At 39.7% G+C, this 24,568-nt stretch overlaps 1 non-coding gene across 1 annotated transcript; it reads right to left on the bottom strand.

Moving 5' to 3' along the window:
* Positions 1 to 202: 202 nt before the first annotated feature.
* LOC123325402 lies at positions 203 to 309 on the bottom strand. The gene has a single exon (XR_006540411.1). It is a non-coding gene; the product is annotated as a U6 spliceosomal RNA (small nuclear RNA).
* Between the last annotated feature and the right edge of the window lie 24,259 nt (positions 310 to 24,568).

Genomic DNA, 24,568 nt, shown 5'->3' with positions numbered 1-24,568 from the left:
AACATTCTTGACATTTCTCATCATGTTTCACTTACCAATCAAGACTGATATATTCCGAGTCACAAAACAATCATGGAAAATGTCAATTCAATTAAGTTTACATTTCTTTCCTTTTTTCCTCATTCCAGTATTCTAACCTATTACCACTCTGCCTTTATCTATGAAACTCACTTATATTTACCAAGTATTTGTTTCAGGGACAAACTGTCCCTTCAAGCTCAGTCGAGACATTTATGTTCTTGCTCAGGGGCCATGCCAATCTTCTCTGTATCATTCTGATTTTAGTATATATGCTGCCGAAGCGAGCACAAGGCATTTATGTTCTGATGTGTGGTGGTTGTGATAGCTTAGCTTCTTCTAAACTTCAGGAAAAGATGGTTTCATTTTCTCGTTACAGTCCCTGAGATTGAATGATTGCAGTGACTGACAGCAAACCTTTCCCCAAGGAGCTTCTGTTGCTGACAGAACCTGAAGGATGCTACAGTGGATGGCAAGTATCACAGCAAAGCAAGAAAAGAGTGTGGGGAAGAAATTAAAAAGAAATATGTATTCTTCCCCAAATGGTAGCAATATGGACGTGAAAAAGAAAAGGACATACATTTGAATGGATACATCCAAAACTGGAGAAAGGCTATGTCCAGGTCTAGGAAGAATCAGGAACAAATTCACCAGTCACAGTTTTTGTTTACACTTCTTTGTGTAGTGTATGTGGACCCCCGTGCCCCAACTGACAGTTATCATCATGTGATATGATTGATAGGACCTGTGTCCTTTGTGCTGAAAACTAGGACATGATCTGTGAGGAAAATGTAAGTGATTTCTTGGACAGACCATGATGGCCAGAAGACAGCCGGTATTTACCAAGGAGTTACTCTGCTAGGGGCGATGGTAGGAATTCTTCCGGAAGTATCACGTGTTAACGCTCACCACGACTCCACAGGGTTGCCAGTGTTATCAACCCCATTTGTCATTATTGCCATTCTTCCCATTAAGGAAATGGGTATTTGGAGACGTTCAATAAATAGCTTTTCCTAGATTGCACAGTCAGCGAACGGCAGAGCTAGTAATCAAACCCCATGCCATCTGACTCCAGAGCCTCAGGATTTTATCCATTATCCTGAGATGTCAGTTCAAACAAAGACATTGTTTGAATCGATTCTGGAGGTATAGGCAGCACCCTAAAGGACACATTTCCTAATTGGTCTTCCCCGCTGAGACATTAACTTGTCAACATAGGGCATTATCCTTCATTAGTTCCCCGCTTGTCTGGGTTGTCAAAGAATCAAACTGTCCTTCCTAATTTGAAGATGATACCACCCCATGTGTGATGTGGCTGAGAAAAACCAACAGCTGACAAGCAGTTCTTTCCACATCATATATACATGCACATTGCTCTCTGGTTTGTGGCTCAAGCCTCTGTTGGCAGAGCCTTGCTTCTGTATTTTGTTCTGCCAAAGTGTGGTCAGCTGAAGCTTAGTTTGAGAAAGGCTTCACTATCACAGAGACTATATGCTCCTCAGGGCATCGTCTGTTCCAGTCCCTCAGCCCCTCCTAGGTTTGCCTCACCATCGTCTGGATAGAAGGATCATCAGAAGTCTTCTGGCTCCCGGGTTTTACATGCAAGACCTGTTTGAATAGTGTACCGAGACCCCTTTTAAATACATGGGTGGTCCATTAGACCTGAGTTGTGATGATTCACTATTTCAAGGTTCGTGGACAGAATGACCTGTCAAACTTGGTTACTGAGTCTTGCCATTTGTTTTCTCAGGCCCGAGATACTTGCTCATTGGATGGGAGATGGTGGCCATGTGTCAGTTACAGGGAGGTTTGGTCACTCTCCCTGTTTTAGAAAACTTCACTGTGGTCAGGTGCTTGACTCCTCTTCCAGGGCCCACCAGTCTATAATTCTTATCCAGTCACCCTACAACCAATTGTCCATGTAGAAAGACAGCTGGTGGCCGGGACTGGGGGTGAACTTGGTGACAATGGGTCATGATGGCTCGGCATTCACCTGCCGAGAAGGCAGCTGCAGTGAACTCATCTTCTTTGTACAGTATCATCCCTTCCCCTCCTCCTCCTTCTCTTTTGGGATCACATTTACTGGCTGCATACTGCAAGCTAGGTATTGGGTTAGCCAGGGTTTCTCAACCTCAGCATCTTTAATATATTAGTCCAAATAAGCCTTTGTTGTGGGGGGCTGTCCTGTGTATTGTAGGATATGAAGCTGCATCTCTGATCTTCATCTGCTATGTGCCAGGAGCAGCCTCTCATCCTCTCCCAGGCGTGATAATCAAAAGTATCTCCAGACACTACAAAATGTCTCGGGGCAGTGGGGGGGGGGGGGCAAAATTGCCCCTAGTTGAGAACCACTGGTCTAAGGATATTGTTGAATTTAATCCTCATAATAATTCTATGGAACAGCTAGAATTATTATTTCCCATTTTACAGGTGAGGAAATGGAGGCTTATAATAATGTTAAGAATTTGCTGAGGGTCATGCAAAGAGTAATTTCTGAAACTGAGATAATAGCACAAATCTGACTTTAAGTCCTGATGTCTTTTACCTCTGTGCCATACTAATTACTATTATATGAATTTGGGGTTCTTTTATTTATGCAGGAACGATGCCCTCTGAGAGTCTGCTCCCAGATCATATTTAACTACTTTTAGTCCCTGCATATATTTTATTTTTTCAGTATTCTGTGCCTTTGCACATGCTGTTCCTTCTCCCTAGATTAACTTTGCTGCCTCTCTCCATCTAAAGAAAGCAAATTCATCTTGTAGCCTGAGCTTTAATGTCACCTCTTATATGACCCTAGACCTGGTCGCTGTACATATACCTACCCACTCCCACTCCCACAAGTTGCCAGAGTATTTTGTAGTTACAGATAGAACACGGATGTAATTTTAAGTGATCTTCTAAAAACATAAAATGGAAAGAAATAAGATCGTATTCTAAGAGTTGAAATGTGTAATAAACACATACTCTATCAGATTAGAGATTTATGAAGTTACTTGAAAGAGACCAAACTGTCCCTGGTTTAAAAACTTGGGCTATTTCCTTATAAAAGGATTGCTGTATCCAACAAAAAAAGTTTGTCCATTAGAATAGGGCTTGGGCTCATAGAAATAAAGACAGAAGCACCTGGTGATGATGTCTATCCCAGCACTGTCCAGGGGTAAAGTGTGTTCTGTCGGGCTCACGTAAGCACCCGGTCAGTCTGCTGGTTACACTGACTGTGGATATTGGGACAGCAGAGTGGTAGAGCCTGATTTTGTTAGGTGTTTGACCCTCCACTACGCCGCTGTTTCCTCAAGGATGGAGCCCTACCACAGGGCATAGACAAGATGATGTAGGTAATACATGAATGTCCTTAAATAACATAGACTCATTTGGTGAAAATGTGATCATATTCTGATACATGAAGCAGAAAGTTTCTTGGGGCCAGTGTGTCTTGAATGTCTTCAATACGAATCTCCCTTTTAAGCATAGAGAGAGCAGGACTCGCACTCAGGTCCCTTTGCATATAATAATTTCTACTTAAATTTATTATTATTACTTAGTGTCCATTTATTCTTGTTTCTATAATATGTTTTGTTCAATCAGTCAAAGGCAAGTTATATTAGTTTTCCATTTAAAGTAGTGATTTAATGTTTCTTTTAAAAGTAACAAGTTAATGAAATGAATCAATTTCTTTTTAAAATTTAAATTCAATTTATATTGGCATGGATGGAACTGGAGGGGATTATGCTAAGTGAAATAAGTCAATCAGAGAATGACAATTATCATATGGTTTCACTCATATGTGGAACATAAGAAATAGTGCAGAGGATCATAGGGGAAGAGAGGGAAAACAGAATGGGAAATGAATCAATTTCAAGAAAAAAATGAAATAAATAGCCAGGTAGTTGTGGCAAGAAGATATGTCAAAGTCAGGTGGGATTAGGGTGACCAACTCATCTTTTTTTTTTTTTATTATGTTATGTTAATCATCATACATTACATCATTAGTTTTTGATGTAGTGTTCCATGATTCATTGTTTGCATATAATACCCAGTGCTCCATGCAGAACGTGCCCTCCTTAATACCCATCACCAGGCTAACCCATCCCCCACCCCCCTCCCCTAGTGACCAACTCATCTTGATAGGAAAACAGAACGTCCTGAATCCCACTCTAGTCCTGTGCAAATTGAGATGGTTGGTCACTCTCAAGTAGAATACAAAAATGTTTGGTGTTTCACAAACACTGTATTACTCATTCAAATTGCAGGAAATGCAAGTCAGCCCAGATAATTCTAATGAAGATACGTACAGAGGTGTGGGCAGGTTAAGGGAGCAAACTAGATCCTGAGGTGGTCCGCGGAGACTAGCAACAACTGGAAACCATTACCTATCTGGAGGCTGAAGATGCAAGGGGGAGGAGGTGGTGTTTCCAGGCTCACGGCCCAGGCAGTGGAGCTGGAGCCTAAATGGTGAGATTCCCCGTGGTCTTGAGGGATGAGCTTTCTGCCAAGAGAAGTGGAACCAAGCAAGGAGAGACCAAGGAAGAAACATCCCAACTTTTCTCTTTTCCCACCCTCTAATTTCCTCCTGGTGCCTCTCAAAAGCTGAACCCAAAGTGAATCCTCTGGCAAGGAGGGTAGGGGCGTGCATGCAGGCCACTGGGGCTAGCCTCTCTGGACATGGTGCAAGGCAAAGAAGGACCAAAAAGGAAGATGGAGCAGAGAAAAGGAAAGGAACAGAGGAAAGGAGCAGAGGAAGACCACATAAAATTCCAAATTCATTAGATCATCTTCTGGTATGGTTTGCCATGTAGATACAGGGAGACAATAGGCTGGTCGGCCTGACCCATAAGTATTTTTGTTTTTTTTCTCATTAAATGTTAATGAATCAGCATGTTGGTTTTATAAACCAGGCTTCTGTGAGCTTTATCAGAGTAATTTTTCCTGAGTTTGATAAACTCTGGGATACTGTTGGAATAGTGTTTCTGAGTAACAAATAGATTCCGGGTGTGGTAAATTTACCAAGCAAATGTCACCTTGCGCTAGATTGCATGAATAGTTCCACCGGCCTCCCTCAGACAAAAAATACACCCTAATGTCACAGTTGGATGAGCTCTACTCCTTTCAAAAGTATTACAGTTACCTCAGTTTTAGCACTCTTTGGGTGACCCAGTTGCTACTGGTACTGAATTTCTCACCCACAAACCTGTCTTTCTTGTGAACCAGATTGTATCTCTCGCTACCCAACACATAGTGGTGGTTAGATCTGGAGTCCTTAGTGCGTCATATAAAGTTTTTCGAAATTTGGCTCTTGATTTCCTCTTTAGTTTAGCTTTGCACGGTATACCTTTTTTTTTTTTTTTTAAGATTTTATTTATTTATTTGACAGAGAGAGACACAGCGAGAGAGGGAACACAAGCAGGGGGAGTGGGAGAGGGAGAAGCAGGCTTCCCGTGGAGCAGGGAGCCCGATGTGGGGCTCGATCCCAGGACCCTGGGATCATGACCTGAGCCGAAGGCAGACGCTTAATGACTGAGCCACCCAGGTGCCCCTATACCTTTTTTGATAACTTTACTTTCAACTTTTCTATGCCCTTATGTTTTTGACCTGTTCTTTGTAAATAGTTTATTGTTTAATTTTTAAAAATCCAGCTACATACACACACCCACCCACACACACACAGGCACACCACCACACACGTATCTATTTATAATTACATTTATTTCTCTATCTGTATATATTGAAAATTATGAGTTCACACCAAAATTTATTAATTCCAATCTGATTCTATTTTTTCTCTTTCTGTATTTATGACTCAAAAGTGAGAACATTTACCCTAAATATATTTACTTATTTGACCAACCCCCCTGTTGGTACCCAGATTCCTAATGCTGCTTGTGCACCCTCCCTGGTGGATGCTCTTGGTACTACCCTGGAGCTCCGATATGTCATGCCCACCTGCCCCTCTTACATAGATCCTTGTTCTGCTTGGGCTTTGACACCCACATCCAGCTGTCTCTCTGCATGGGAACTTCTTCTGCTCAGATTCTTATTTCCCCTTGCTGGGCTGCCCCCATACGTGGACATCCTCTTCATTTTTCTTAGGTCTTGACTTCTGCAACCTGGTCCCTTACCTGTATAGACACACTCCAGTATCCAGACAGTAATAATAGTATGGATATCCTTCTTATCTCACTTGGATTCTGATACTCCTTGGCCATACTCCCTTGTGAAGGTTCTCTTCTCCTTGTTTGGGCTCTTGAGCCTAATGCCTCATACCTGTTGGTTCTCCACACCCATGTGGGCTCCTTTATCTTTCACAGGATACCCCTCTGTTGGACACCCCACATCAGACCACCCTATTGCACAGATGTCCTTATTATCCCATTTGGGCTCTGATATCCCTTGCTGGACTCTTCTTTCATGCTGGTCCTCTTTGTACTATGCTTGAGCTGTGACCTCATATCCTGGGCCACTATTCTCTATGGATGCCCTCCTCACCCTACTTTTCCCTCCCTCAAGGCTCTGACTCCCTATGACAGGGAACCATCCTTTGGGGACGCTCTACTTACTCCACTCAGGGCTATGATGCCCCCACTCTGGGCCACCACCACTCCCCTAATCAGGGGGATGCTTACCTTGCTCTGCTTCTTCTAATGATCTTAGAACCCAGTTTTTAGGCAAGGAGAGGTAAGGAATGAAAAGAACAGGAAAGGAAAGAGGAATGGATGACTTACATTTTAAAAAAGATCACTCTGCTATTCTGTTGAGAACAGACTAAAGTTGAGCAAGGGTTGAAGCAGAGATGCCAGGTTGGGAAGATAATAATCTCTAGGTAATATGTCAGTTGTTCTATTTAGTATGTGAGCAGTGGAGGTGAGCAGTCATCATATTCTATATTTATTGTTGAGATAGTGCCAACAGGATTTGTTGATGGAATGAGTGGTTATGGGGTGCAAAGAATCTAGGATCACTCCAAGGTTTCTGTCCTGAACCAGAAGAGAGATGGAGTTGCAATTCATCAGAATGGGGATTACTTGGAGAGGAGTAGGTTTAAGGATTAGAAATCAAGATTTCAGGTTTTGGCATATTAAATTTGAGATGCTTTTAATCATCCAAGTGGAAATATTATGTATAAGAGACAAGAGTTCAGGGGAGAGAATGGGGTTGGGGGTCATGAAGGTATATATGGAATTTATAGACTTGAGCTCACCTAGGAATGAGTACAGATAGAGAACAGAAGAGGGCTTAGTACTCCAACATTTAAAGTTTTGAAAGATAAGAAAAAAATCACCAAATAAGAATAGCCCCTAAAGTAGGAAAAGAACCAAGAGGGAGTGATGTCTCATAAGCCAAGGGAAGAAAACGTCTCAGGAAGAAAACAATGCTGCTGACCCAGTAGACAGTAAAACTGGTGATTCAGAAGAGAGTAGGAGAACTGTAGAAGCCATGACCTTGATTTAAATGAGAACAGATGGGAACCATGTTCAAGTGGAGGAGTTGGTCCCCGATGGGACCATGGGCAGTTCACCGTTTCCAACAGGCAGGAAGGCAGGGGAGATAGAGTAGTAGAAGTGGGGGAGGGAGGAGAACATGTGGAAGGTACTGATGGCTTCTATTTTCTGATGGCTTCTATATTCTCCGTGAAGTTGGAACTAAGGCCCAGAACTGAGAGAGAGGAGGGCGAAGAAGTGTTTGTAGTTCAGAGAGGTGTGAAATAGATTTCTAGGACAGTAGAACTGTGAAAGGACTACAGAAATGAGAATTTCCAGGCAGTATCAGGGGATCTTTGTAGGTAACTGGAAATAAGTGCTAAGTGAGACCTATTGTATGGTGGTTTGCTTGTCTCTAGCCACATTGGGTTACTCAGGCTAGACACAGAGTAGGCGGAGAGTTGGATTTTGGTAGAATAGAGATCTGTGAGAGGGGCAAGGGAGTTGACTTTGAAGAACCTAAAAAATACTAGGCTACTAAATGTTGCTCATGTAAAGCTATCAGGTTTTTTAAAAAAAATTTTAAAGTTTTATTTATTTAAGTAATCTCTATACCCAATGTGGGGCTCAAACTGAGGACCCCGAGATCAAGAGTTGCATGCTCTTCTGACTGAGCCAGCTAGAAGTTTTGTATTAAATTAGTAGATTAGAATGCTCTTTAAAATTAACATGTTAGTCTTTTGGCAAATATTAACATTTTCAGATTTGGCTAAAAAAACAAAATAAAACATAACGCTCCCTAGCTCTATCTATATTGTTGCAAATGACGAGATTTTGTTCTTTTTTTTATGGCTGAGTAATATTACATTATATATATAAACCAGTCAGAGAAAGACAAATACCATATGATTAAAATTTTAGTCTTGTGTGAAATCAGTTGATTTACTCATTCATCAAAGGTTGTCTATATATGTGCCAGGGTCTATGTTAAAGCACTAGGGACACACAGATGAATGAGACATGATCTTTACTGGTTTGGGGCTTGTATTTTTTTATTCGAAAAATAAAATTAAGAGTCTCTAGAGTAACTATGAGACAGAATCCTAAATGCTAATAGGTGATAGGAATCATAGGGAGGATTCTAGATCTGACTTACTGAGCGCTTATTTCAGTTCTTCTATGTAGTAGCTATGTGAACTCCAGAAAGTAATTGAACTTTTCTCAGTTTCCATGTTATACAATGGGCATAATAGTATCTTCTTTACAGAGGTGTTACTAGGATTATGCTATTTAATGCTATTTTAGAAACTTAGTGGTGTTATTAGCACATGATGAGTACTCAATAAATATTAGCTATTATTGTTATTATTACTACAAACGTATACAAAGTGTTTGGTGAGTGCCTAAGAAGAAGCAACTAACTGAAGGCATAATTACCCAAGGAGCTTGTTCCTTAAATGGTAGGTTTGCAAAGCAATATGCCTACTCAAATGATCATGCATTAGAGATGACCTCACTAATAAATTTATGAAATTTTATTATAAAAAATGGGCAATCAAATATTTACATGACACAAAGAAATTTTAGGGGCGAGATAATGGATGAGCACACAAGGTGGGCATAGCCATGGGAACTGCACAGAGGCTGGGCAGGAACTGAGAAGCAATCAAAGTGATGTGGCAAATGGACCAATGGAAATTTCATGAGTGATAGTAGGAAACAGAGAACTGAAATTTCCACTGACCAACTGTTCTTTTCACCCAAGGCATTTTCAGTAATGCAATTTTGGCTTTTGTAAGTTGAGTTTGAGATCTGTTTCTACCACATCAGAGGAGGCATGTATTCAGCATTGATAAATGATCCATCAAGTGTTCATGTCTTGTTATGCATCTGAAATAGTCTTTAAAATAGTTTGTTGAATTCCCTTTTCCTGGTGTGGTAGCAAAGTCATTTTAGAGCCTCCCTTCTAAAATGGTTAGAACAAGGGCGCCTGGGTGACTCAGTCGTTAAGCGTCTGCCTTTGGCTCAGGTCTTGATCCCAGGGTCCTGGATTGAGCCCCGCATCGGGCTCCCTGCTCTGCAGGAAGCCTGCTTCTCCCTCTCCCACTCCCCCTGCTTGTGTTCCCTCTCTCACTGTCTCTCTCTCTCTGTCAAGTAAATAAATAAAAATCTTTAAAAAAAAATTAAAAAAATGGTTAGAACATTTCATCAATCTAGCTCATATAACTGTAATAGCTATTACATATTTAGTCCTCATTATGTGTTTTACTAAACACTTGTGTGTGTGTGTGTAAAGTTTTCTTTAATCCTTTTTTTTTTTTTAAGATTTTATTTATTTGACAGAGAGACACACAGCGAGAGAGGGAACACAAGCAGGGGGAGTGGGAGAGGGAGAAGCAGGCTTCCCGCTGAGCAGGGAGCCCGATGCGGGGCTTGATCCCAGGACCCCGGGATCATGACCTGAGCCGAAGGCAGACGCCCAACCACTGAGCCACCCAGGCGACCCAGTTTTCTTTAATCCTTACAATAGCTTTGTTAAAAAGGCATTTTCATATCCACTTGACAAATGAAGGAAATGAGGCCTAAACGGTTAAACAGCCTGTCCATGGGATGGACACCTGGGGCAGGGATGAAAGCAGGATTTGAATGCATGTTGGCCTGACTCCAGGATCTATGTGTGTTCTATGACTCAGAAGCATTTTTCAGGAGGTTAGTTTTTATCAATTAAAATGGCATAACAGCACCTTTCCAGCTGATCTTTGTGTCATAATTTTCTTTTCTCAATAGTACCAAGTATTTCATAAAGGGATTTAAGATGTTGTTTGGGGATCATCTGATAGTGTTGTTGTTTGCACATCCAGCCTGCTAGCCCCGAAGCATCAGAGGATTACAAAATCGTCACATACTCTGTGTATTCTATTTCTTTTTTTTTTTTTTTTAAAGATTTTATTTATTTATTTGAGAGAGAGAGAATGAGAGAGACAGAGAGCACATGAGAGGGGGGAGGGTCAGAGGGAGAAGCAGGTTCCCTGCCGAGCAGGGAGCCCGATGCGGGACTCGATCCAGGGACTCCAGGATCATGACCTGAGCCGAAGGCAGTCGCTTAACCAACTGAGCCACCCAGGCGCCCTGTGTATTCTATTTCTAATCAGATCCTTCTGTGATGTGGTCCATAGAGAAAGCAGTGGTGCCAGAGAAGGTTTGTAAATCCAGTTTATGAATCTTGGGAATGTCTCATTTTTCATTCAGCTTTGATATCTAAATGTTGTCATTGTTCTGGAACATCCGCATTAAGGGTCCTGACGAACACACTTCTCAGTCTGATACAAGTTAACTCAATATTACCTTAACCCAGGCTGGCCCTCAGTCAAATGCTTTTATGATGTCACTCGCTTGTGGAACCAGCTGACACACATTGCCTATTAATTTTTAGGGCTGTATTCAATCCTTTATTTCCTCGGCCTGGAGGCAATGTAGAATTGGGATACTCAGTGAGTAAGAAGGATGGAAGATGAAACAGAGCATCATCTGAGTGTGTCAAGTACAGGAAATATATACTTCTTAGACATATCAGGGAAGGTCAGGTAGACAGGTTCTGGGTAGAGCTGTTGATGATTGACAATGTCACACCTGAACTTGACCATGAGTTGTTTTTTTTTTAAGATTTTATTTATTAGAGAGAAAAAAAAGACAGAAAGAATGCACGTGAATGGGGGAAGGAGCAGAAGGAGAGGGATAAGCAGACTTTGCGCCGAGCGTGGAGCCCCATGTAGGGCTCCATCCCACAATCCCGAGATCATGACCTGAACCAAAACCAAGAGTCAGCCTTTAACTGATTGAGCCACCCGGGAGCCTCTTGACCAAGAGTTTTAAAAAAATCTTTGTATTCAGGAAATTTTCAAACATCCATAAAAGCAAAGATAATTAGTACTGAACTCCAATATGTACATCACTCAGCTTCAACAATTGTCAACAATTTGCCAATTTTATTTTATCTCTGCCCCCATGCCTTGACTTGTTTCCCTTTCCCACCAAGGCCTGGGAGCAAATTCCAAACTTTACATCATTTGATCTATAAATACTTCAGTATGTATTGCTAACAGATAAGGGCTTAAAAATATCATCACAATACTATTGTCATACCTAATAAAAATAACATCAATTCCTTAATATAATCTAACATCTAAAATCATTGAAAAATTTCCCAGTTTTCTCAAAAATATCTTTTATAGCTGGCTTATTGGAAGCAAAATTTAAATAAGGCCTAATTTACAATTACTTGAAATGTCTGTTAAATTTTCTTCAATCTGTAACAGGTTCTCTTCCCCGCCACCCCCTTTTCCATTGATGCCATTAATTTGTTGAAGACACCAAGTCCTGATGCTATTGAATGTCCCTCACTCTGGATTTGGCTGACTGTGTCTTCATGGCATCCTTTAGTTCATTCCATTGTCCCACATACTTTCTGTAAATTGCATGTTAAATTGGGAGACAATAATATTCAAATTAAAAAAATTGAGACTACTTCATAGGAGGTGCTGTGTACCTATTGCATCACACGAGGAGGCACATGATGTCAAGTTGTCTTACTCTTAATGATGCTAACACTGGTGAGTGTGTTCAGGTATTTTCAGCCTGATTCCCAGCTTAAAGGTTCCCAGCAACATTTACCTAATGGTCTTAGCAGCCATCAATGATGATTGCGTAGTTCTGTCACTCTTTTTACAAGAGAGTTGGTATTCTTGCCCTCATCAAGTTGGTTGCCCTCAGAGTTTGGATAAGTAGTTAATTATTTCCCTATATTATTGGTTTATTATTTCAGAATAATGAGTTGGTGCCTTAGAAGTTCAATGGTGACTGAAGAGGTGATTGTTGTAGTTTTCTTTCAGTATTGATAAACTCATGGATTTTTATATATTTGATGTATGTGTTGTTTTTTTTTTAATTCCAGTATAATTAATGTACAGTGTTATGTTTGTTTCAGATGTACAATTAGTTTCAGGTGATTCAACAATTCTATACATTACTCAGTGCTCATCATGATAAGTGTACTCTTCATCTGCATCACCTATTTCACCCCCTCCCCTCTGGAACCATCAGTTTGTTCTCTATATTTGAGTCTGTTTTTTTGTTTATCTCCTTTTTCCTTTTTTTTTGTTTCTTAAATTCCACATATTAGTGAAATCCTATGTAATTGTCTTTCTCTGAAAGACTTATTTCACTTACCATTATGCTCTTTAGCCCCATCCATGTTGGGGCAAATGACAAGATTTCATTCTTTTTTATGGCTGAGTAATATTCCATTGTATGTATTTACCACATCTTCTTTTTTTTTTTTTAAAGATTTTATTTATTTGACAGAGAGAGACACAGTGAGAGCAGGAACACAAGCAGGGGGAGTGGGAGAGGGAGAGGCAGGCTTCCCGCGGAGCAGGGAGCCCGATGCGGGGCTCAATCCCAGGACCCCAGGATCATGACCTGAGCCGAAGGCAGACGCTTAACGACTGAGCCACCCAGGTGCCCCTTTTTTACCACATCTTCTTTTTTTTTTTTTTAAGATTTTATTTATTTATTTGAGAGAGAGAGAATGAGAGAGAGCACATGAGAGGGGGGAGGGTCAGAGGGAGAAGCAGACTCCCTGCCGAGCAGGGAGCCCGATGCGGGACTCGATCCAGGGACTCCAAGATCATGACCTGAGCCGAAGGCAGTCGCCCAACCAACTGAGCCACCCAGGCACCCTACCACATCTTCTTATACAGTCATCTATTGATGGATACTTGGGTTGCTTCTATAATTTGGCTATTGTAAATAATGCTGCAATAATTAACACAGGGGTGCATATATCTTTTTGAATTACTGTTTTTGTATTTTTTTGGTAAATAGCCAGTGATAGAATTACTGAATTATATGGTAATTCTATTTTTAATTTTTTGAGGAATCACCATATTGTTTTTCACAGTGGCTGTACCAGTTTGCATTCCCATCAACAGTGCACGAGGGTTCCTTTTTCTCCACATCTTGGCCAACTTGTTCTTTCTTTTTTGATGCTAAAAATTTCTGTGCTTTGTGAGAGGCCTCTTCAGCCAGTGGGCTCATTTGAGTTCATTTCTATGTCCTTATGGCATGTCCCCAGTGTTATCTGACAGCTTTCTTGACCTCTGGCCTGACAAGTTCCCAGGCTCATCTTGTCTATTACTTGCCCAACCTAGAAAGTGATGTTTAGAGATCGGGGTGTTAGGTGTGCTCATTACTATTGACTTGTCATTTTTCCCAGGCCCTTTCAGAGGTACTTAATAAATATTTATTTTTTAGAAAGAGAAAGTAAATTATGAATTCATTGTATTTCATATTCAAATGTAAGATTATAGGGTTTTTATTTAATCACTTTTATATTATTATTATTATTATTGTTATTTTTATTTTATTTTTTATTTTTTTAAAGATTTTATTTATTTATTTGAGAGAGAGAGAATGAGAGACAGAGAGCATGAGAGGGAGGAAGGTCAGAGGGAGAAGCAGACTCCCTGCTGAGCAGGGAGCCTGATGCGGGACTCGATCCCGGGACTCCAGGATCATGACCTAAGCCGAAGGCAGTCGCTTAACCAACTGAGCCACCCAGGCGCCCTATTATTGTTATTTTTAAAGTAGGCTCCATGCCTAGCATGGAGCCCAGTGTGGGGCTTGAACTCATGACCCTGAAATCAAGACCTGAGCTGAAATCGAGAGTCAGACACTTAATCAACTGAGCCACCCAGGTACCCCAAGCACTTTGATTTTACAGGTACACCTCTTTTCTCTTCTACTGAAGCTTGATTTCTAATCACATTAATATATTACTTATTTACTTTATCCAAATAAATGTAATATTGGAGTTATATATAACAGTTTCAAAATAATAATGAAATTATCACTACTAACAATAAGACATTTAAATGTAGTTTAAGATTTTTTTCTTTGTGTCCTTAGGATATATTCCTCTATTGATGTATAATACAAATACTACATTTTAAGATAATTGAAACAATCCTTCTATCTGTGGTTATGCCATTAATTTCATATTTGGTTAGGCTTTTATTGATTGATTTCTTATTTTTAGGTTTCTTTTTAATTTGGAGATTGCTTTTCAAAAAATATTTCTGTTCTTGGTTATGAGAAACATTTACATGTCCAAAATCAAATCCCCAAAACAAGGTATATTCAGGTAAATCTGGCTTCCATCCCTGCTCCCTTCCCCGTTTGTTCCTCTCACCAACAAGTGACCTTTTTTTTTTTTAGTTTTTAGTTTGTTTTATTTCTTTTCAAAAATATAAATAAATACAAATATACATTTGTGTATTCTGGATAAAGGGTACCATACTCTAAAAACTATTCTGGATCTTGTTTTTCCCTTTTAATATATTTTGGACTTTTCCCATAGCCTTGAGAAGGGATTACATTGACCAACTTTTAAATTTTAACCCATGTTGTGAGTGGTAAATGGTACATTGCAGTTTTGATTTACATTTCTCTTATTATAGGTGAGACTGAGCAGATATCCACTTAAACAGGATCATTTGCATTTCATTTTGTATAAAGCATTGGTTCTCAACTGCAGGTGATTTTGCTCCCTGGGGACATTTGGCAATATCCAGACACATTTTTTGTTGTCACAACTGGAGGGCAATGCTATTGGTTTCTCACAGACAGATCTTATAGTTTACAAGGCAGCCCTCTCACGACAAAGGATTATCTGCCTGAAAATGTCAGTAGTGCCAAGGTTGAAAAACTCTACTGTAAGTATATCTATTGATTATTTTTCATATGAAATTTTATTTCTTGTTTCTTCCTCATTGTTAGAAATGCTCTGTGGGGTTTGTTGTCATTGTTCACAATGATTGATACTCCCACCTATTGAACTTATTCCCATGAGACTTGTTTTGGTCTGTAGAGCAGGGACTGAAGTCCATTCTCAGTAGATGCTTTAAAGAACCAGCCTATGGTTGGACATGCCCTTCTCTTCTTGCCTCTGCAATTGGGAAAGCGTAGGTGGAGATGGGGCCTCCATCAGTTTGGGTCTCCGAGGCAATATGATTATAGAGCTTCCCGCTGACCAATAATGGACATGCAGTGTGAGTGAGAAATAATGTTTGATGCCGCTGAGATTTTTCAGGTTGTTTGTTACTACAGCAAAATCTAATCTATTTTGGTAGATATAATCTTTTCATATTGAGGATATTATTAACGCTTTGTGATACAAAGTGCAAATCCTCTTCTCAGTTTGTCATGTGTGTTTTTACTTTGCTTATGGAGTCTTTGCCTTCTAAAAAATTGTTATTTTTAAATTTGTAGAGAATGTAGTCAAATATATCAAAGTGTGAATCCAACTCTCACACCAAGTGAATTAGGGATCTAAATATGATAATAATATCATTTATATATAAATACTATTATTTATAATAGTATTTTAATATTATATTAATAATATTTAATAATTATTATAATGTAATAATAATATAAATAATAATATTATATTTTGGGTATTGTGGACATTGCTACTATAAATATTGGGGTGCAGGTGCCCCTTCGAAGCATTAGGTTTGTATCCTTTGGATAAACAATGCAATTGCTGGGTTGTAGGGTAGCTCTCACACCTGCCCTGGGCTGAGGCCAGGCTGCTCCATGGGTCTCTTGAGCCCTCACCTGCCACAGAGCATCCCAGGTGAGATACAGCCCATGTACAAAGCCATAGGCTAAAGCCTGTGGAGTTGTTTTTAAGAATCAAATTTAACCATTTTCATAATTGGTCCCCAGAGGGAGGCAGAGTGCCCGCTTGCCTCTTCTAGACTTATCTTCTCCATTTGTGGTTTCCATGTCACTGTTCATAGAAACGGTACAGCCCAGCATCCTCAATCTTTGCCCTCTCCGGCAGCCTCGTCACAGCACTGTGCCTCCCCCTGCTGCCCAGGCACGCCATTTCCAAGGGCAGGAGGCAGCTGTCTCCTGCAGCCCATCTTTGCTGTGACTGTCTTAGGTGATGAGTAACCCCCTCCACCTTTCCGCCCAACAGCTTCCTATCCCTGTCCTGCTACCTGGTCCAGAGTCTGGGACCTACTTTGTTTCTTTGTTATGTATGAACTTGTTTAAAGAAAATAAATATCTCCCAACCTTTAAAAAAGAGAAGAAAGTAAAATAAGATAAAATAAAAGTATTCCTTGGATTATTACCATTTCGATAAGGCAAGAAATGTTTCTTATTGATTTTTTTTTTAATTAGTGGAAAATCTGCATCCTTACTCTATTGCAAACTCGCCACAACACCCTAGACTCTCCTCCAATTAATCTGTAACCAAATTTTCCCTTTTGGAATAAAGAGAACAGATTTTGTTTGAGATTTTGGATTGAGGGATGAGAGGAACTGTAAAATGCAAGCTAGTGGGATGCTATTCTTCAACTCCTCTTGGTTAGTTTACATATTTTATAAACAGTTTCTCCTTAACATTTTCCTCTCTCAAAGCACATAATCTCTTTTTCAATTCTTGTCTCATATTACATTGCATGAGACAAATTCTCCACAGTACAGAACATTCTGAAAAATTGCTAGAAAATAATATGAGATATAATAGGAAGGCAGCTATGCTAACCACTATACCACCAACACAATATGAGATATAATAGGAAAACTGAGACCATATATTCTTAATTACATACAATCAAACGTATATAAAGAGCACAAACCTAGCCTAATATTGTTTGTGAAATTGGGGTAAATGTAATCCTGTAGGAATTAACCACAGATTACAAGGTTTACAAATGGGTGTTCCTGTGAACCATTTCTGGTTTTAAAATTATCAACACAAGTGAAATTATCACTGGCAAATAGTTGTGGTGTAACCTGAATCCAGGACATTAAGCATTAATATTTTACCCATTTTTTTTTCTGCAAACACAAAGCTTCCTCCCTAAATTGGTTTTGCAAAAGCAGTAGATATGCTTTAAAATAGAAAATAATGGTTGCTTTTTGTTGCTATTTTATTTTTTAATTGGCAGTTTCTGCAAATAGCTTTTTTAATTAAAAAGAAAAAATTGCAAATATGAGTTTGCTCTCCCCACATTGTTTGAAGAAGTGATGTGTAGGGCAGCATAGTTATGATTTTAAGCATGGACCTTCAAGTGATGCTGCTAGGGTCAAATTCTGAGTCTGCTTAGGAGCCAGGTCTCTGGCTATGTGACTTGGACAAATCAATAAGCCAATTAATCATAGTTTTGACTTAATAGAGTTGACACAAAGATTAAATAACTTTTTAAATGCTTAGAGCAATGTCTAACAAATAGTAAGCTCTATAACTCTTTGATAAATTTTTGAAAAAAGTTTATGTACTCCACTTTACTGTCTTTCTCGGCATCTTGGTTCAGATGAAATTAAGTCAAAACCAACATAATAAAAGATGTCTTCAGGTAGGGGTCGGAATGAAGGGAGAGAGCCGACGCTAGGAAAGGCACAGTCTAGTATGCTTGCCGTAATAATGGTGGAGGGATTTACAGGCTGATTTTTCTCAGATGAATCTCAAGTCTTCCCACCATCTGGTGAACCTACCTCTTTCCATCCCCTGAGATGTTTTCTGAGTCTGCCCACTAATAAGAAACTGGATTCTGCAAAGCTTGCAGTGGAGACAGCTCAATTTGCTGCCTCTGAAGGAAAGCCTGGGGAGCAGAAACCACCGTAAAATCAAGACAAGTCAGCAGATAGGCTGTTCCTTTAAAAATAGAGTTAACCCTGTCTACTGATACCCTGCTTAATGGAATCCTCAACCACTTCCCATTTCGTAGAATACTTGTTCTATACTAGTTAACTAGCACTTTTTACTGAAGCTCAAATCCATATGCAAACTATGAATACTTGGAAATAGGAGGTAATGGGAGTGTCTGTCTTTTGAATTATATTGGACTCAAAGGAAAATGAGAAACGATACAACTCAGCATCCATTTTCCATGCTTCCTTTTCATGCAACTCCCAAAAGAGAAACAAAACACCCTTCACGCAGAGGGATATTTTTCTCTCTAGTCCTTGGTCTCCACTAATAGCTCTGCAGTTCATGCTCAGGAGACCACAAAGAGTGAAATTAAATGGAAACTCAGGCAACTGTGTGCAGTAGTACAAATGGCATAATGAATCCTTAGGGCCATTACACAACTGTTTACTTTCATAGAAAATTCTGTCTATGCTTGTGGAGAGGATTTAGTAACATAAAGTACTCATATAAGATGAAGTGCATGCTAGAGCCAATTGAGGCAAAATGTCTCCTGCTATGACTCCTAAAAGACACGAAGTCTGCATGTATTGTATCTATCTCATAGCGTTCCCTACTTAACCCTTTTCCTTTATTTGTTCATTCATTTATTCAACAAATGTTTATTTAGCACTTACTATGTGCTATGCACTCTTCCAGGGTCTGGGGATATTGTGGAGGATGAGGCATGAAGCTTACATTCTAACAGAGGAAAATATATAATTATGTAATGTCAGGTAGTGATCAGGGATTTGAAGATAAGTATAGCAAGGTAGGTGACTATTTTAAGTATGATAATTAGGGAAGGTTTCTCTACAGAGAGGATGTTTAAGCAGAGGCTTGAATAGAGTATAGGAGGAAACCAAGGACTTCTGGAGAAGGGTTCAGGAATTAAGAATGCGAGGGGCAAAGGTCAGTAGTTGGAGGCTTCTTGGTGCAGTTGAGGAACAACAAGAAAGAGAATTTGGTTAGTGGGGTGAGTGTATGGAGAGTGTCAGTTAATGAGATTGGAAAGGTGGCCAAGGACCAGATTATGTAGAACTTGGCTGGCCATGGACTTTGTTCTTTGTATGAATAGAAGTTGATGGAAGGTTCTGAACAAGGGAATGAAATAAAATGACTTACTATTTTCACAATTCATTGGCTGCTATGTGAAAAGTGGACTGTAAAGGGCAGGAGTGGAAGCAGAGAGACCAGCTGGGGACCACTGCATGGTTATAGGTGGTGATAAGGGATCAGGAGAGGGACAAGGGAATAGAAAGCATGTATGCATGATCCCTCACTGGTGTTCTATTTGGAGTAAGCTTTGTGTACTCTTAGCTCTATAGATTAAGCTTTTATATATATCTCCATGTACTTTCCTTCCAATTGCATAGTACTGTTTTGACTGGGCAAAGACAGAACATGAAACAAATCCCCATCAACAGAGAAATGGTTGATTAAACTCTGGCAAACACTTACTACAAACTATTAAGCAACCTTTAAAAGGAATGAGCTAAATTAATATTTAGAGGGATTAAGTTTTTATATATCTCCATTGTACTTTCCTTTTAATTGGATAGTACTGTTTTAAGTGGGAAAAAAACCCCAGAAAATAAAATGAATTCTCATCAACAGAGAAATGGTTGATTAAATTCTGGCAAACATTTACTATGACCTATTAAGCAACCATTAAAAGGAATGAATTAAATTGATATTTGGAGGGATTTCCATGATACACTTTTTTTTTAAAGATTTTCTTTATTTATTTGAGAGAGAGCGAGAGTGCAAGAGTGAGAGTGAGAGAGAGAGAGGGCACAGAGGGAGAGGGAGAAGCAGACTCCTCGCCCAGCAGAGAGCCCAACATGGGGCTCGAACCCGGGACCCTGAGATCATGACCTGAACCGAAGGCAGATGCTTAACCAACTGAGCCTCCCAGGTGTCCCTTCCATGATATACTCTTAAGTGAGAAAAAAACAAAACAAAGCAATATGTATGTATGTAGCCTCATTCTTGAAAAACAAAGAGAATTCCCAACACCTATATTAGTATATATATATCAAATTATGTATATATATATACATATATTTTTATACATGTGTTTATATATGAATATATGAGCATGCAGAGGATTATAAAAATATACATGCAGGTTGTTAACAGATTGTTAACAGTAGTTACTTGGCCAAGAGCAGATAGGCTTTAAGTACTTAAACAACATCTATAAACTTTAATGGCAGAAACCCTGAAGTAAGGATACAACCGAGTACAAACCAGATGGAATAAGCCTGCTGTGGGATACAGAGTAGAGGATCTCGAATTGTACCTGCAATGAGACCCTCTGTCACAGTAATTAAGGGTTATTACCAGTTCCTCAGGGAGGAGGAATTGGAATTGGATAGCAAAACCAAATGTACATTTTTTATGTGGAATTTTATATAATTATGCATGGTAAAGTGTATAAAATTCTCATTTAAAAAGTTTTTTGGAAATAAATTGATCTAAGAAAAGATTGAATTCACAGTCCTTTGCATCTTTAGTATATGTGTGATGTAAATGTACTTCTGAGCACGTTAAAGAATGAAATAAGTCAATGACTTCACAATGGTGCGTACGCAGGCGTGCGTGTGCGTTCAACCATCTTGAATGGCCAAGTAGAAAAAAAATGTACAGGTTGCTAAAGACAGACTTCATCCACTTGTCTGCAATCTGCTCGAGAGAGAGGTGTGACCATACTAGGTACAGTTTTCTAAGCCAACATCATATACCTTATCTTTGGGGAACTTTTCTCCTCTGTATTTTTGACCATCAACCAATAATTTTGTAATGAAACCTGTGTTTAAGCAAGAACATTTGGTCTCTGTAGTAACATTTGGTAATTAAAACAATTCCTTTATTTGAACCTCCGTCACTGTGACGATGACTACACTTCAGAGGCATTCTGGGAAGAGGAGTGATTTCTTCACCTCCTGAACTCTAGTGTGTGACCATCATGGAGAGACTTCTCATTCTGGCTAGTATGGCTTGACCTACATAGCTCCCCAAGTTGAACATTTGACAGGTTAGTTCACTAGTAACCAAATGGTCCTTTTAACAAGCTTTGCTGATCACTGAGCTGTATTTCTTCATCTGCTTTGACTTTTAAAATGATTATATGTGAGTAGTATCTCATGGGAGATTGAGGAAAAGGAAGAGTTTTTTTTTACCTTTTAGAAAGGCTGTTCATTCAGTTTTTAAAAAATTGCCAGAAAACTCCATTGTTTACAAATTTTTCCATTGTGTTCTGTTTATTTGCCAAGAAAAATCTTGCACCATACCAACTTGTTTTAGTAAAACAAATGGCTCCTTTCACAATACAGCTCAGCATATTTGTATATTTACATGAGTTTTCCAGCATGCTTTGGGAGGAAAGATTCAGCTACATTTGTACATGTTTTGTTTTCCCTTGTGTGTAAGCTTTGACCTCCCAAACTAGCTCCCAGTGAACCCACAGGCCATGGATTAGTTGTAGGCATTTTGCTAAGCCCTCAGTTGGATAGAGTTTTGCTGGATCCCTTGAAACAAATAGGATGTTTTCACGGATCTTGAACTAGTTTTAATATCTGGGTGAATTAGGAGTGAAAAAATGACTGGGACTGTGCCCCTTGAGCCCCACCTTCCTGGGAAGACATGAAGCTTATTGACACTTTGTTGGCCATTATTTAATTTGTGTAGCCTATCAAATAGCAACTTGCAACAGACTCATAAACATGGTACCAGCCTATTCAGCTTGTCTGGACTGGAGATCTGGTGCTCTCCATTTGGCCTTCTATGCTTCGCTGATTTTATTTCTTAATAATTTCATGGTTGGTCTATAAGTAGGCTAAGAAAAAATTTTTCAGAAGTTTCAAATAATTTATAATTCATATGGTGTATTTCTTCAAGGGGGTGAAAGATTTTCAACAACTCACACTTCTGAAACCTAGGCACTTGCTCATTGCGTGATCTTGGACAAATTACTTCACTTCCCTCACTTTTGGTTTCCCCCTTTTGTAAAATGTGGGTTTATAAAACCAATTTCATAAACCTATTGTGAGGACCAAATGAAATAACATAATAAACCATCTAGTATGGTGTCAGGCACATCAGCAGGTTTTTTGGAAATAAGAACTGTGGCTGTGATTATTGGTGTTAGGATTCACTGTGGTTAGGATGATGTAGGTTATTTCTGCTGCCATGGATACATGGACAGGTGACTGACTCTCAGTAACAGTGAAGGACACATAGGTAGGTTGTTAATCTGGTTCTTGATGCACCAAGCAGGCCTCTGGAAATGAAGTGAGAGGTTCTGCAGGCGTGCTTCAACAGTTCTGACCCTCCCAATAAAAAGAGTGTTTTATTCATAGCAAGGAGAATTTGGCCATCTTCTGTGACATCTTGGTTTGGGCTGGAACCAATCTTGAGGAAGTTTTGGAAATCTCAGTTCCACACTGTGAAATGAAGCATGATGTTTCCAGTGACACCACTCAGCACATTGATGTTCCCTGGAGCATGACCACACTGCACCACACTGGTGCCAAGACAAAGGCCAATAAAATCCACCTATGCCTTAGGACGAAAACTGTAGCCCAAAAGGTTGCCAGTGTTTTGACCAGTATAGAAAGGTCCAAGATAAAGTAGCATAAAAGATGTCAAGTGGAATTTTAAAGCAGTTGAACTTCTCTCTAGGTCCAGTTTCCTAATGTTCTGTTTGGTCATTGAGAAAGCAGCCATCAGGGAAGGGCCTGTGCAATTCTCAAGTCTTTGCCACTCAGGGGAAAAGTGAAAGCCACTCATGATTTTGGAAATCAGCCTGCCATGTCAGAACATGTCATGCATAGGATTCTTTTTTCTTTTTTTAAAGATTTTATTTATTCGAAAAAGAGAGAGAGCATGAGCGAGCACGAGCAGGGGGGACGGGCAGAGGGAGAACAGGCTCCCCGCTGAGTAGGGAGCCCGATCCCAGGACCCTGGGATCATGACCTGAGCTGGAGGCAAACGCTTAACTGCATAACCGACTGAGCCACCCAGGTGCCCCCATGCATAGGATTCTTGAAGAGAGTACTTCCACAAATAGTGAATCCTAGGTGCTAACCTCACAGTGCAGAGTAATAAATCATCCAAACTGTGGAGGAATATTGACTGTTCTTTTGGCAAAGGATGTAATTCCCTCCTTTCTCCACCCACCCCCCCCCTTATTCCAGTGATTTTTCTTCCATAGATGTGCAAGAAACTGCTCTCCAGCCAACAGAGAGCTGGGTCCAGATTACAAGTGTCATTTGATGGTGTCACTGCTCATCTGTCAATGTCATGAAATACTAGGATATCAGCTTTCAGGAGACAAATCCTGAATACTTCAACGTGGGGGAAATTTCCATGCCATGGTCCCTAACAGATAAATGTAAACTCCCCATCAAGCCACTCTTTCAGGTTAGCTTGAATATTTAGGAACTTGGGGACGAAAACGGCAACAGAGCTTCTTGGTCATAGCATGTGAAAGCGTTTGCTCCAGTGTGAACAAAGTCCACCTGTTTTTGGCACTGAAGGCCGCCTGACAGAGACTTCTATAGTCTTCATTGGAAGACTCACTGTCAGAGCCCTCCAAACCTATGGCCTCATTCTATGAGCAGTGCTTTTGTTACCTGTGGATTTCATAATTTACAGTTAATAATAATAGGAATCATCTGTGATACAGCCCTAGCAAGACAAAGGACATAACATGAATCTTATTTACTGACTTCCTTTCTCCCTCTCATTTTCCATCCCCTTAGTTTTTCTTTGATTTTTTTCCCCATATGTGTTTTAAAGTTATTTTATCTGGCTCTATTATAAGTTTCTTTTGAAGCTGCTTTAAATCCTTTCTGGAATAAGTCACACTACCAACAAACAAATAAAAAACAAATATTCATTTGTAATAATTGGACCACCCAGTTGAAATATGCTGGTAGTTTTTCTCCTTGAAAGGGTAATAGCATTGTTGTTTATTTCATCATTCCCCCTTCCTTTCTTTGAAACCATTATCCTGTGGCTTTGAAAATTCCCATGGAGGAACAAATAGTCCATTTGCTTCTAGAATTGCCAGCAAGTTCATAAGGAAATTGTATCAGAGGTAACTTGTGTATAAGGAACAAAAATGTATTTTTTTTTTTTTCCTTTTCTGCCTTTCCTGAAGCCCTACAGGTTGAGACCTTGGTCAAAACTTAGTAGGTATTACATCGCTCAGGCAACTGACTGTTGGACAAGTTCTTCATCCTTCCATGAATGATGCCACAGCTCATCATGTCAAACTGGGAGCTGTCACTTGCCCGAATGTGGAATGGGTTGCAAAATGATGAAAACAGTACACCAACTTGGCAGATTTCAGGAAATG

Source organism: Neomonachus schauinslandi, chromosome 7 (assembly GCF_002201575.2).
Source record: "Neomonachus schauinslandi chromosome 7, ASM220157v2, whole genome shotgun sequence".
NCBI lineage: Eukaryota > Metazoa > Chordata > Mammalia > Carnivora > Phocidae > Neomonachus > Neomonachus schauinslandi.
Note: the sequence above shows the minus strand (reverse complement) of the source record. Positions and strands in the feature narration are given on the sequence as shown.